This window comes from Delphinus delphis, chromosome 2, assembly GCF_949987515.2.
Source record: "Delphinus delphis chromosome 2, mDelDel1.2, whole genome shotgun sequence".
NCBI lineage: Eukaryota > Metazoa > Chordata > Mammalia > Artiodactyla > Delphinidae > Delphinus > Delphinus delphis.
In genome coordinates, this window is record NC_082684.1 from 92,810,014 (window position 1) to 92,823,232 (window position 13,219).

The 13,219-nt window shown below is 37.9% G+C and overlaps 1 protein-coding gene across 5 annotated transcripts in view; it reads right to left on the reverse strand.

Moving 5' to 3' along the window:
• Nucleotides 1-13,190, reverse strand: part of FAM227B (family with sequence similarity 227 member B) — a 279,436-nt gene extending 266,246 nt beyond the window's left edge. For all 5 annotated transcript variants that reach the window (XM_069540461.1, XM_060005216.1, XM_069540462.1 and 2 more), the window contains exon 1: nt 13,010-13,190. The gene's annotated coding sequence lies outside the window, so the exon portion shown is untranslated. The remainder of the gene's footprint in view (nt 1-13,009) is intronic.
• Nucleotides 13,191-13,219: the final 29 nt, after the last annotated feature.

The window sequence follows — 13,219 nt, forward strand, 5'->3', positions numbered from 1 at the left end:
TGAAAATAGTGTATTTCTCCATTAATTTAGATTTTTAAAATTTTCCTTTGGTACTGTTTGTTACAGAACTTGGACAATCTTTCATTAGATTTATCCCAGGAAACTTGATGATTTTTGTTCCTATCATACAGTATGTTTTAAATGTTTAAACTACAAATGTATTTTTAACATGTCCTTTTCTATTGTTTCTTCCTAGTAAATAGAAATATAAATGATTTTTCTATTTAAATCAGCTATATTGAGGTATAATTTACTACATAATTACTATGTAAAAAATTACCATTTTAAGTCACAGTTCAAAGAATTTTGAAAAATGCATACATCCATGTAACCTCCATTACAATTAAAATGTGTAATATTTAGATCACTCCCAAAATGTTTCCTTGTGCTACTTTATTGTTGATCCCTACAACTCCACACAGAAATATCCCACCACTGGCGTTAGGCAACACTGATCTGCTTTCTGTAACTACAGACTAGTTAGTTATAAATTAGCTTTGCCTGGTCTAGAATTTCGTAAGAATGGAATCATAACATTATGTACTCTTTTGTATCTGGCTTTTTTTGCTCAACATAAGTTTTCTGTGAAATATCCAAGATCACTACATATTATTGCTGAGTAGTATTCCATTTGTGTGTGTGTGTGTGTGTGTGTGTGTGTGTGTATTGCCTTGTTTAAATATTTGAGCTATTATGGGAAAAAGCTGCTATGAAAATTGCATACAAGTCTGTGGATACATTTTAATTCCTCTTAGGTGGCTACCAAAGGTAAATACCTTATGACAATTACAGAAATTGAATTTGTAATGAAAAATCTCACAAAGAAAAACTCCAGACTCAAATGGCTTCACAAGTATATTATATCAAAGATTTAAGGAAGCAATCACACAAATCTTACACATAATCTTGCAGAAAATAAAGGAGAAGAGAACATGTTCTAATCATTTTATATTTGTTCTCCTATATGTAATATGTCTTTTTCCTCTGGCTGTTTTTAAAATATTGTATTTATCACTGGTTTTCAGCAGTCAGTGGGGTTGCTTTCCTCCCTCCCTCCCTGTTCCTCCCTTCCCCTGGTCCTTCCTTTCTTAATTCTGTTTGGGTTTGCTGAATTTCTGAATGTGTTCATTTATAGTTTTCATCAATTTGGATAATTATCCATCATTATTTATTCAAATGTTTTTTTCTTCTGCCCATCTTTCCTTCTGGGACTCCAACTGCATCTATGTTAGATAGCTTGAGATTGTTCTACAGGTCACTGAGTCTGTTGGGTTTTTCTTCTTAGGCCATGCAGTGAGGCATGCAGGATTTTAATTCCCCGACCAGACATCAAACCCACGCCCCCTGCATTGGAAGGGCACAGTCTTAACCACTGGAACACCAGGAAGTCCCCTGTTGGTTTTTTTTTCCCAACTTTTTTTTCTCTGTGCTTCAGTTTGGATAATTAATGTTGTTAAGTGCATCCAGTAAAGTCTTCATTTCAGACTCTATTTTTTTCCTGGGTGCTATGTTGAAGCCCTAAGCCCCAATGTGACTGTGTTTGGAGACGGGCCTTTGGGGAGGAAATTAAGTTTAAATGAGGTCATAAGGATGGGACCCTAGTCCAATAAGAGTGTTGTCCTTATAAGAAGAGGAAGAGACACCACAAGGATCTTTCTCTCCATGCATGCACAAAGGCTATGTGAGGACACAGTGAGAAGGCGGCCATCTACAAGCCAGAAAGAGAAGTCTCAGCAGAAACCAACATGAATAGCACCTTAGTCTTGGACTTCAGGCCTCCACAACTGTGAGAAAACAAATTTTTGTTGTTTAAGTTACCAAGTCTGTGGTATTCTATTATGGCAGCTAGAGCAGACTAACATAGATGCAATTTCTCAAAATTGTTATAGAATCATTCAGATTGTCTATCTCCCCTTTCATCAGTTTGGTAAATTGTGTTTTTCAAGGAAAACAAAAAATGTCAAATACTTTGACATAAGTATTTGTTCTTAATATCCTCTTATTATTTTTACCATCTGTAGGATGTTTCCACTTTCACTCCTGCTATTTGAGTTTTCTCTTTTTACTCAGTCAGTCTAAGGCTTTTCAATTTTATTAATCCTTTCAAAGAACTAATTTTGGCCTTGTTGCTTTCCTATAGTGCACATTTGTTTTCAGTTTCATTGATTTCTGATCTTATCTTCATTAGTGCCTTTTTTCTACATATGTTTGAGAATTTCCCAATGGAAAAATCTGATCCTCTTATGAAGACAGTGAGCTTGAGCTTTATATCACTGTTTTAAACTTTATTCTTCAATATGAACAGAAATCTTAGGCTTACTAGATATTTAAGGAATAGATGTAAAATTTCAAAAAAGATAAAAATAAAAAAATAGAAATCCATACAGATAACAAAATAAAATCTGAGAGGATACGGACAATGCGGGGAACAGAAGGAAACTTTTAAAACATCTTTAAGATTCTTAGAGAGATATGATAAGATAATGCATCTCTGAAACCAAAACAGCATTTTATGAGGTGAGAGAAAAGAAAATGAAGGTACAAATATAATGCTATAAATTAATTATTCAACAAAGTTTGTAGGGGGAAAATAGCTGAAGAAATCTTCTGGAAACTAGAATAAAAAATGTTAAAGAAAAGAATCAGAGGAAAAAAGATAAGAACTTAGATTATTATTTCCGGAAAGTGACTTTCAACCTAGAAATTTAAATATAGACAGCCCATCGATTAAGTACGTGGCATATTTCAGATTTGCAAGCCAGTTTAAAAAAAAAAAAAACACCATTTCTCCCTGTATTAGTTTCACATCGCTGCTGTAACAAATTACCAAAAACTTAGTTGCTTAAATCAACACAGGCTGACTTATCTCACAGCCCTGCATTTTAGAAGCCTGAAATGGATCTGCAGAGCTACAGTACTCCTTCTGGAAGCTCTAGGGGAGAATTTGCTTCCTTGCTTGTTCCATCTTCTAGGAATCCCCTACATTGCTTTGCTCCTTAGCTCCTTCTTCAAAACTCAAAGCCAGTAGTGTAGCATCTTCTTCCCTTTCTGACCTCTTATCTCTCTCTTATAGGGATGCTTGTGATTATGTTGGACCCACCTAGATAATCCAGCAATTTCCTCATTGCAGGATCCTTAACTTAATCACATACACAAAGTCCCTTCTGCCATATAAGAAAACATATTCATAGGCTCTGGAGATTAGGGTGTGGACATCTTCGGCAGGGATGGGGGGGCGGTTATTATCTGTCTACAACATTTACCTTTTCTCAGGAAGCTACTAGAGGATATGTTTCATAAAAACAAAGGATTCCATAAAGAAAAAGGAATCAAGGAATCCAACACAGGAGAGCACTATCGGATTGGTAAAAGAAACCAATACTGAATGAACTAGAGGTTGAAATGCTCTAGAGGGAATATCTGGAAGGAAAAAAAATCTTCTAGATTAATTGATGTGTTTGAATGTAATGTTTTATCACTTTGGCAGAGTTTCTGAGGACAGATTATTAATAAGTACAATAAAATATGACAATTAAGACAAAGGAAGATAAAAGCCTGTATTAAAAGTTAATGTGGAGGGAGACCTTCAAGATGGCGGAGGAGTAAGACATGGAGATTACCTTCCTCCCAACAAATACATCAGAAATACACCTACATGTGGAACAACTCCTACAGAACACCTATTGAACACTGGCAGAAGACCTCAGACTTCCCAAAAGGCAAGAAACTCCCCACGTACCTGGGTAAGGCAAAAGAAAAAAGGAAAAACAGAGACGAAAGAATAGGGATGGGACTTGCACCTCTGGGAGAGAGCTGTGAAGGAGGAAAAGTTTCCACATACTAGGAAGCCCCTTCACTAGCAGAGACGGGGGGGTAGCAGGGGGGAAGCATCAGAGCCACGGAGGAGAGCGCAGCAATAGGGGTGCAGAGGGAAAAGTGGAGAGATTTCCACACAGAGCATCGTTGCTGACCAGCAATTCAACAGCCTGAGAAGCTTGTCTGCTCACCCACTAGTCGGGAAGGGTGGGGGCTGGGAGCTGAGGCTCGGGCTTCGGAGTTCAGATCCCAGGGAGAGGACTGAGGTTGGCTGTGTGAACAGAGCCTGAAGGGGGCTAGTGTACTACAGCTAGCTAGGAGGGAGTCCGGGAAAAAGTTTGGAACCGCCTAAGAGGCAAGAGACCATTGTTTCGGGGTGCGCGAGGAGAGGGGATTCAGGGCACCACCTAAACGAGCTCTAGAGATGCGCGTGAGCCGCGACTATCAGCGCGGACACCAGAGATGGGCATGAGATGCTAAGGCTGCTGCTGCAGCCACCAGGAAGGCTATGTGCAAGCACAGGTCACTATCCACACCTCCCCTCCCAGGAGCTTGTGCATCCTGCCACTGCCAGGGTGCCGCGAACCAGGGAAAAGTTCCCAAGGAAAACACATGGCTTGCCTCAGGCTGTTGCAACGTCACATGGCCTCTGCGGCTGCAGGCTCACCCTGCATTCTGTACCCCTCTCTCCCCCAGGCCTGAGTGAGCCAGAACCCCCTAATCAGCTGTTACTTTAACCCCATCCTGTCTGGGTGGGAACAGATGCCCTCAGGCAACCTACACTCAGAGGTGGGGCCAAATTCACAGCTGAACCCCAGGAGCTGTGTGAACAAAGAAGAGAAAGGGAAATTTTTCCCAGCCTTAGGAGCAGCGGAATAAATCTCCACAATCAACTTGATGTACCTGCATCCCTGGAATACCTGAATAGACAACGAATCATCCCAAAATTGAGGTGGTAGATTTTGGGAGCAACTGTAGACTTGAGGTTTGCTTTCTGCAAATCTAATTTGTTTCTGGTTTTATGTTTATCTTAGTTAAGTATTTAGAGTTTATTATCAATGGTAGATTTGTTCATTGATTTGGTGGCTGTCTTCCTTTTTTTTATATATATAGATATATTTTTTTTTCCTTTTTCTCTTTCTGTGCGTGTGTATGTGTATGCTTCCTTGTGTGATTTTGTCTGGTTAGCTTTGCTTTTACCATTTGTCCTAGGGTTCTATCTGTCCTTTTTTTTTGTATAGTTTTTAGCACTTGTTATCATTGGCGGATTTGTTTTTTGGTTAACTTGTTCTCTTCTTTATTTGTTTCTTTTATTACTTTTTATTATTTTTAATTTTAAATAATTTTTAAATTTTTTATTTTAACAACTTTATTTTATTTTTTTATTTTTTTCTCCCTTGCTTCTGAGCCATGTGGCTGACAGGGTCTTGGTGCTCTGGCCGAGTGTCAAGCCTGTGCCTCTGAGGTGAGAGAGCCAAGTTCAGGACATTGGTCCACAAGAGACCTCCAGCTCCATGTAATATCAAAGGGCGAAAGCTCTCCCAGAGATCTGCAACTCAACACTAAGATCCACTTCCACTCAATGACCAGCAAACCACAGTGCTGGACACCCTCTGACAAACAACTAGCAAAACAGGAACACAACCAAACCCATTAGCAGAGAGGCTTCCTAAATTCATAATAAGGTCAGAGGCACCACAAAACACACCCCTGGACACGGTCCTTCCAACCAGAAAGACAAGGTCCAGCCTCATCCACCAGAACACAGGCACCAGTCCCATCCACCAGGAAGCCTACACAACCCACTGAACCAACCTTAGCCACTGGGGGCAATCACCAAAAACAACGGGAACTACGAACCTGCAGCCTGCAGAAAGGAGATCCCAAACACAGTAAGCTAAGCAAAATGAGAAGATAGAGAAACACAGAGCAGATGAAGGAGCAAAGTAAAAACGCAACAGACCAAACAAATGAACAGGAAATAGGCAGTCTACCTGAAAAAGAATTCAGAGTAATGATAGTAAAGATGATCCAAAATCTTGGAAACAGAATGGAGAAAATACAAAAAACGTTTAACAAGGACCTAGAAGAACTAAAGAACAAATAAACAATGATGAACAACACAATAAATGAAATTAAAAATTCTCTAGAAGGAATCAATAGCAGAATAACTGAGGCAGAAGAACAGATAAGTGACCTGGAGATAAAATAGTGGAAATAACTACTGCAGAGCAGAATAAAGAAAAAAGAATGAAAAGAAATGGGGACAGTCTCAGAGACCTCTGGGACAACATTAAACACACCAACATTCCAATTATAGGGGTCCCAGAAGAAAAAGAGAAAAAGAAAGGGACTGAGAAAATATTTCAAGAGATTATAGTGGAAAACTTCCCTAACATGAGAAAGGAAATAGTCAATCAAGTCCAGGAAGCACAAAGAGTTGCACACAGGATAAACCCAAGGAGAAACATGCCAAGAAACATATTAGTCAAACAATCAAAAATTAAATACAAAGAAAAAATATTAAAAGCAGCAAGGTAGCGGAACAAATAACATACAAGGGAATCCCCATAAGGTTAACAGATGATCTTTCAGCAGAAACTCTGCAAGCAAGAAGGGAGTGGCAGGACATATTTAAAGTGATGAAAGGGAAAAACCTACAACCAAGATTACTCTACCCAGCAAGGATCTCACTCAGATTCAATGGAGAAATTAAAACCTTTATAGACAAGGAAAAACTAAGAGAACTCAGCACCACCAAACCAGCTTTACAACAAATGCTAAAGGAACTTCTCTAGGCAGAAAACACAACAGAAAGAAAAGACCTACATAATAAACCCAAAACAATTAAGAAAATGGTAATAGAAACATACATATCAAAAACTACCTTAAACATAAATGGATTAAATGCTCCAACCAAAAGACACAGACTGGCTGAATGGATACAAAAACAAGACCCATATATACGCTGTTTATAAGAGATGAACTTCGGACCTAGGGACACATACAGACTGAAAATGAGGGGATAGAAAAAGATATTCCCATGCAAATGAAATCAAAAGAAAGCTGGAGTAGAAATTCTCATATCAGAAAAAATAGACTTTAAAATAACGACTATTACAAGAGACAAAGAAGAACACTACGTAATGATCAAGGGATCAATCCAATTAAAGGGATCAATCCAATCCAATTGTAAAGGGATTTACAATTGTAAATATTTATGCACACAACATAGGAGCACCTCAATACATAAGGCAACTGCTAACAGCCATATAAGAGGAAATCAACAGTAACACAATCATAGTAAGGGACTTTAACACCCCACTTTCACCAGTGGACAAATCATTCAAAATGAAAGTAAATAAGGAAACAGAAGCTTTAAATGACACATTAGACAAGATGGACTTAATTGATATTTATAGGACATTCCATCCAAAAACAACAGAATACACTTTCTTCTCAAGTGCTCATGGAACATTCTCCAGGATAGATCATATCTTGAGTCACAATTCAAGCCTTGGTAAATTTAAGAAAATTGAAATCATATCAAGTATCTTTTCCGACCACAACGCTATGAGACTAGGTATCAACTACAGGAAAAAATCTGTAAAAAATACAAACACATGGAGGCTGAACAACATGCCCCTAAATAACCAAGGGATCACTGAAGAAATCAAAGAGGAAATGAAAATATACCTAGAAACAAATGACAGTGAAAACACGATGACCCAAAACCTATGCGATGCAGTAAAAGCAATTCCAAGAGGGAAGTTAACAGCAATAAAATCCTATCTAAAGAAACAAGAAACATCTCAAATAAACAACCTAACCTTACACCTAAAGCAATTAGAGATAGAAGAACAAAAAAGCCTAAAGTTAGCAGAAGGAAAGAAATCATGAAGATCAGATCAGAAATAAATCAAAAAGAAATGAAGGAAACAATAGCAAAGATCAATAAAACTAAAAGCTGATTCTTTGAGAAGATAAACAAAATTAATAAACCATTAGCCAGACTCATCAAGAAAAAGGAGAGAAGTTCAAAGCAATGAATTAGAAATGAAAAAGAAGAAGTAACAACTGACACTGCAGATATACAAAGGATCATGACAGATTACTACAAGCAACTATATGCCAATAAAATGGACAACCTGGAAGAAGTGGACAAATTCTTAGAAAAGCACAACCTTCTGAGACTGACCAGGAAGAAATAGAAAATATAAACAGACCAATCACAATAACTGAAATTGAAACTCTGATTAAAAATCTTCCAATAAACAAAAGCCCAGGATCAGATGGCTTCACAGGTGAATTCTATCATTTAGAGTCGAGCTAACACATATCCTTCTCAAACTCTTCCAAAATATAGCAGAGGGAGGAACATTCCCAAAGTCATTCTACAAGGCCACCATCACCCCAAATCCAAAACCAGACAAAGATGTCCCCAAAAAAGAAAACTACAGGCCAATATCACTGATGAGCATAGATGCAAATATTCTCAACAAAATACTAGCAAGCAGAATCCAACAGCACATTAAAAGGATCATACACCATGATCAAGTGGGGTTTTCCCCTGGAATGCAAGGATTCTTCAATATATGCAGATCAATCAATGTGATACTCCATATTAACAAACTGAAGAAGAAAAACCATATGATCATCTCAATAGGTGCAGAAAAAGCTTTTGATAAAATTCAACACCCATTTATGATAAAAACCCTACAGAAAGCAGGCCCAGAGGGAACTTACCTCAACATAATAAAGACCATATATGACAAACCCACAGCCAACATCATTCTCAATGGTGAAAAACTGAAGCCATTTCCTCTAAGATCAGGAATAAGACAAGGCTGTCCACTCTCACCAGTATTATTCAACATAGTTTTGGAAGTTTTTGCTACAGAAATCAGAGAAGAAAAAGAAATAAAAGGAATCCAAATTGGAAAAGAAGTAAAGCTGTCACTGTTTGCAGATGACATGATACTATACATAGAGAATGCTAAAGATGCTTCCAGAAGACTAGTAGAGCTAGTCAATGAATTTGGTAAAGTAGGAGGATACAAAATTAATGCACAGGAATTCCTATACACTAATGATGAAAAATCTGAAAGAGAAATTAAGAAAACACTTTCATTTACCATTGCAACAAAAAGAATAAAATACCTAGGTATAAACTGACCTAAGGAGACAAAAGACTTGTATGCAGAACTATAAGACACTGATGTAAGGATTTAAAGATGATACAAACAGATGGAGAGGTATACCATGTTCTTGGATTGGAAAAATCAATATTGTGAAAATGAGTATACTACCAAAAGCAATCTACAGATTCAATGCAATCCCTATCAAACTACCAATGGCATTTTTCACAGAACTAGAACGAAAAAATTTACAATTTGTATGGAAACCCAAAAGACCCCAAATAGCCAAAGCAATCCTGAGAAAGAAAAACGGAGCTGGAGGAATCAGGTTCCCTGACTTCAGACTATACTACAAAGCTACAGTAATCAAGATAGTATGGTACTGGCACAAAAACAGAAATATAGACCACTGGAAAAGGATAGAAAGCCCAGAGTTAAACCCACGCACATATAGTTACCTTATTTTTGATAAAGGAGGCAAGAATATACAATGGAGAAAAGACAGCCTCTTCAATAAGTGGTGCTGGGAAAACTGGACAGCTGCATGTAAAAGAATGAAATTAGAACACTCTCTAACACCATACACAAAAATAAACTCAAAATGGATTAAAGACCTAAATGTAAGGCCAGACACTATTAAACTCTTAGAGGAAAACACAGGCAGAAAACTCTATGACATATATCACAGCAAGATCCTTTTTGACCCACCTCCTAGAGAAATGGAAATAAAAACAAAAATAAACAAATGGTACCTGATGAAACTTAAAAACTTTTGCACAGCAAAGGAAACCATAAACAAGACCAAAAGACAACCCTCAGAATGGGAGAAAATATTTGCAAATGAAGCAACTGACAAAGGATTAATCTCCAAAATTTACAAGCAGCTCATGCAGCTCAATATCAAAAAACCAAAAAACCTAATCCAAAGATGGGCAGAAGACCTAAATAGACATTTCTCCAAAGAAGATATACAGATTGCCAACAAACACATGAAAGGATGCTCAACATCACCAGTCATTAGAGAAATGAAAATCAAAACTAAAATGAGTTATCACCTCACACCAGTCAGAATGGCCATCATCAATAAATCTACAAACAATAAATACTGGAGAGGGTGTGAAGAAAAGGGAACCTTCTTGCACTGTTGGTGGGAATGTAAATTGATACAGCCACTACGGAGAACAGTATGGAGGTTCCTTATAAAGCTAAAAATAGAACTACCATATGACTCAGCAATCCCACTACTGGGCATATACCCTCAGAAAACCATAATTGAAAAAGAGTCACGTACCACATTGTTCATTGAAGTTCTATTTACAATAGCCAGGACATGGAAGCCACCTAAGTATCCATTGACAGGTGAATAGATAAAGTAGATGTGGCACATATATACAATGGAATATTACTCAGCCATAAAAAGAAATGAAATTGAGTTATTCGTAGTGAGGTAGATGGACCTACAGTCTGTCATACAGAGTGAAGTAAGTTAGAAAGAGAAAAACAAATACCGTATGCTAACACATATATATGGAATCTAAAAAAAAAAAAAAAATGGTTCTGAAGAACCTCGGGGCAGGACAGGAATAAAGACGCGGATGTAGAGAATGGACTTGAGGACATGGGGAGGGGGAAGGGTAAGTTGGGATGAAATGAGAGACTGGCATGGACATATATACGCTACCAAATGTAAAATAGATAGCTAGTGGGAAGCAGGCACATAGCACAGGGAGATCAGTCGGTGCTTTGTGACCACCTAGAGGGGTGGAATTGGGAGGGTGGGAAGGAAACGTGAGGGGGAGGAGATATGGGGATATATGTATATGTATAGCTGATTCACTGTGTTATAATGCAGAAACTAACACACCATTGTAAAGCAATTATACTCCAATAAATATGTTAAAGAAAAAAAAGAGACTGCCAAAAAAATGTTAATGTGATCATATGTGGCTCACGCTTGAATAATATTTACAAATGTTAATTTAAACAAAAACTTTGATACTACAGTATTGAGAGATGAGGAGATAAGAGTGTGTAGGGGTAGGCAGAGAAGGAATGTTCACACACTTGGGCATGGTGTTATAAAACAGCTTCATCACTGCCTTCTTTCAGAAAGTGAAAAATCAAGAAATTGCAGTATATTTTGACATATGGAGTAAATAACAGAAGTATCTAAAATACTTGAAAGAATTTTTCTTTGAAGAAAAGAATTGAGATAAGAGGAGGGGTTGGGGACTACAGGGTGTTGGTTAAAAACTTAGAATGTGGCAAACTGTTACTGCTCACCAATACCTGTATGTTTCTCTACATTTCTGCGGCTCCCTTGAAGTTAGAGGGGAACTTGGATTAAATTCTGGCCAATGAAATGTGGGCAAAGTGACATACACCATTTTTAGGGCTGACCTCTAAAATTTTTGTGTGATTCACTGTGCTTTCTTTCTTGACAGGTTAGCTGTGGCTCCAAGTAGTAGGAGACAGCACAACCACTAAAAATAAAAAGAAACCTACTTTTCTTAAGTTTAACATTTCATCTGACTAGTAATAGCCACAATGGATTTCTTGTGAGAAATAACAATTTATTGTATGAAACCACTGAAATTTGGGGGTTTTCTGTGACAGCTGTAAATTCAGTGTGTTGGTTTTTAAAAAAAACAGCCACAAATTCCTTGACAATCTTTTGAGAAGTGGCATCTACATCCCCTCACCTAAAATCTAGACATGCCTTGAAACTCATTTATAATAAAACGAATGTGAGAGAAGTAATGCTGTGTTACTTTGGGGGCCTAGGTTAGAAAAGAACATGTAGCTTCTGCCTTGTTCATTGCAACATTTGACTTTGGAGCACTGGTCCTAGGCTAAGAAGTTTGGTTACCCCACTGCCATACTGTGGGGAAGCCCAGGCCACATGGGGAGGCTAGACACAGGAGCTCTGCTAGCATTCAGTCTTCACAGCTGAGTTATCAGAAAAAAAGCTGTCCCTCTATGTTCTACTGAACACAAAATTCATGAACATAATAAAATGGTTGTTTTAAGCCACCATATTTTGGAGTAATTTATCACATAGCAATAGTAACCCAATACTCACTCCGATAAATAAACAGAATCATTTGCTTTTTAATCTGTGTGCTTGAACTAAATTGGTTTAAAAAGATAAAGGTGTGAATTATTTATTATTGGCTTGGAGACTTTGCTATTGCTACTCTTCTTTCGCCCTAAAGCAGTGGCTTTCAAACTTTTTAAGAGAAACACACAATGAGAAATCCATTTTATAAACGTGACCTAATGCACACATACATGCATAATTTAAAACTCCATAAAGCAAAACGTAACTTTACCAAGTGCCATGCACTGATATTTCCACACTAGACCATTTCATTTTTTAAAAAGTGTAGTTGTGACTAAATAGATTTCCTTGCTTACAAATGGGACCTCCACCAATGGAAGGACCACACCATCCCTCTGAATAACACTGCCCTAAACCATAATCATTCTTCAAGGCTTTACTCAAGTTCAGCCAATAAACCTTCATTGACGACTCTGAGCTCTTTTGAAATTCCTATAATTTATTAGTCATATTGTATTTTCTGTACTACCCACTCTTAACTTGATACGTAAGGTCCTCTAGGGTAAGGTTCTGTCTTTTATCTCTCACTTGTTAAATTCAGAGTATTCAATAAATCCATTGCTCAATATCCGGTCACTGTGTTTCTAAATCTCACAATTGTCAACATGCATTCCTTCTATTTGGATTTTCTTTGAGGTGGGGCAAGGAAAAAAGGTTTAATAATCCACCCACATATTACACTTAATTTCTAACTGGAAAAGTGCACAAAGCAGTCCCACCTCTACACGAGTGTGTAGTTTTAAAGCAAACCAAATTATCAAGATATAATTTTTCTAACAGCTTTCATTACTATGCAGCACACGAAATACTTCTCTTGACATAGCCTTAAAAAACGTTATAGAACAAAGTTCTCACGACTAAAATATTTTGGGAATTGGTAAATGGGGAAGTGTTCTGTAGGAACCGCATTTTTCACAACTCACTGCAACTGCACCTTGACAGTTTGTTTCGAGAACCGCGTCCCACTTTAGTGGTCCGGTTCAGTCTCACGGAGCGGGGTCCTGGTCTTCCATCCCGTCTCTCCGGAAAAGGGCAACACCACCGACCACTGGAGACGCTGAGGCGGGACTTTCCGTCTAACTCCTTACCGCGGTCCTCCCCGCCTGTTACCTTTGCCAGAGGGGCCCGCGCTGAGCGGGCACTA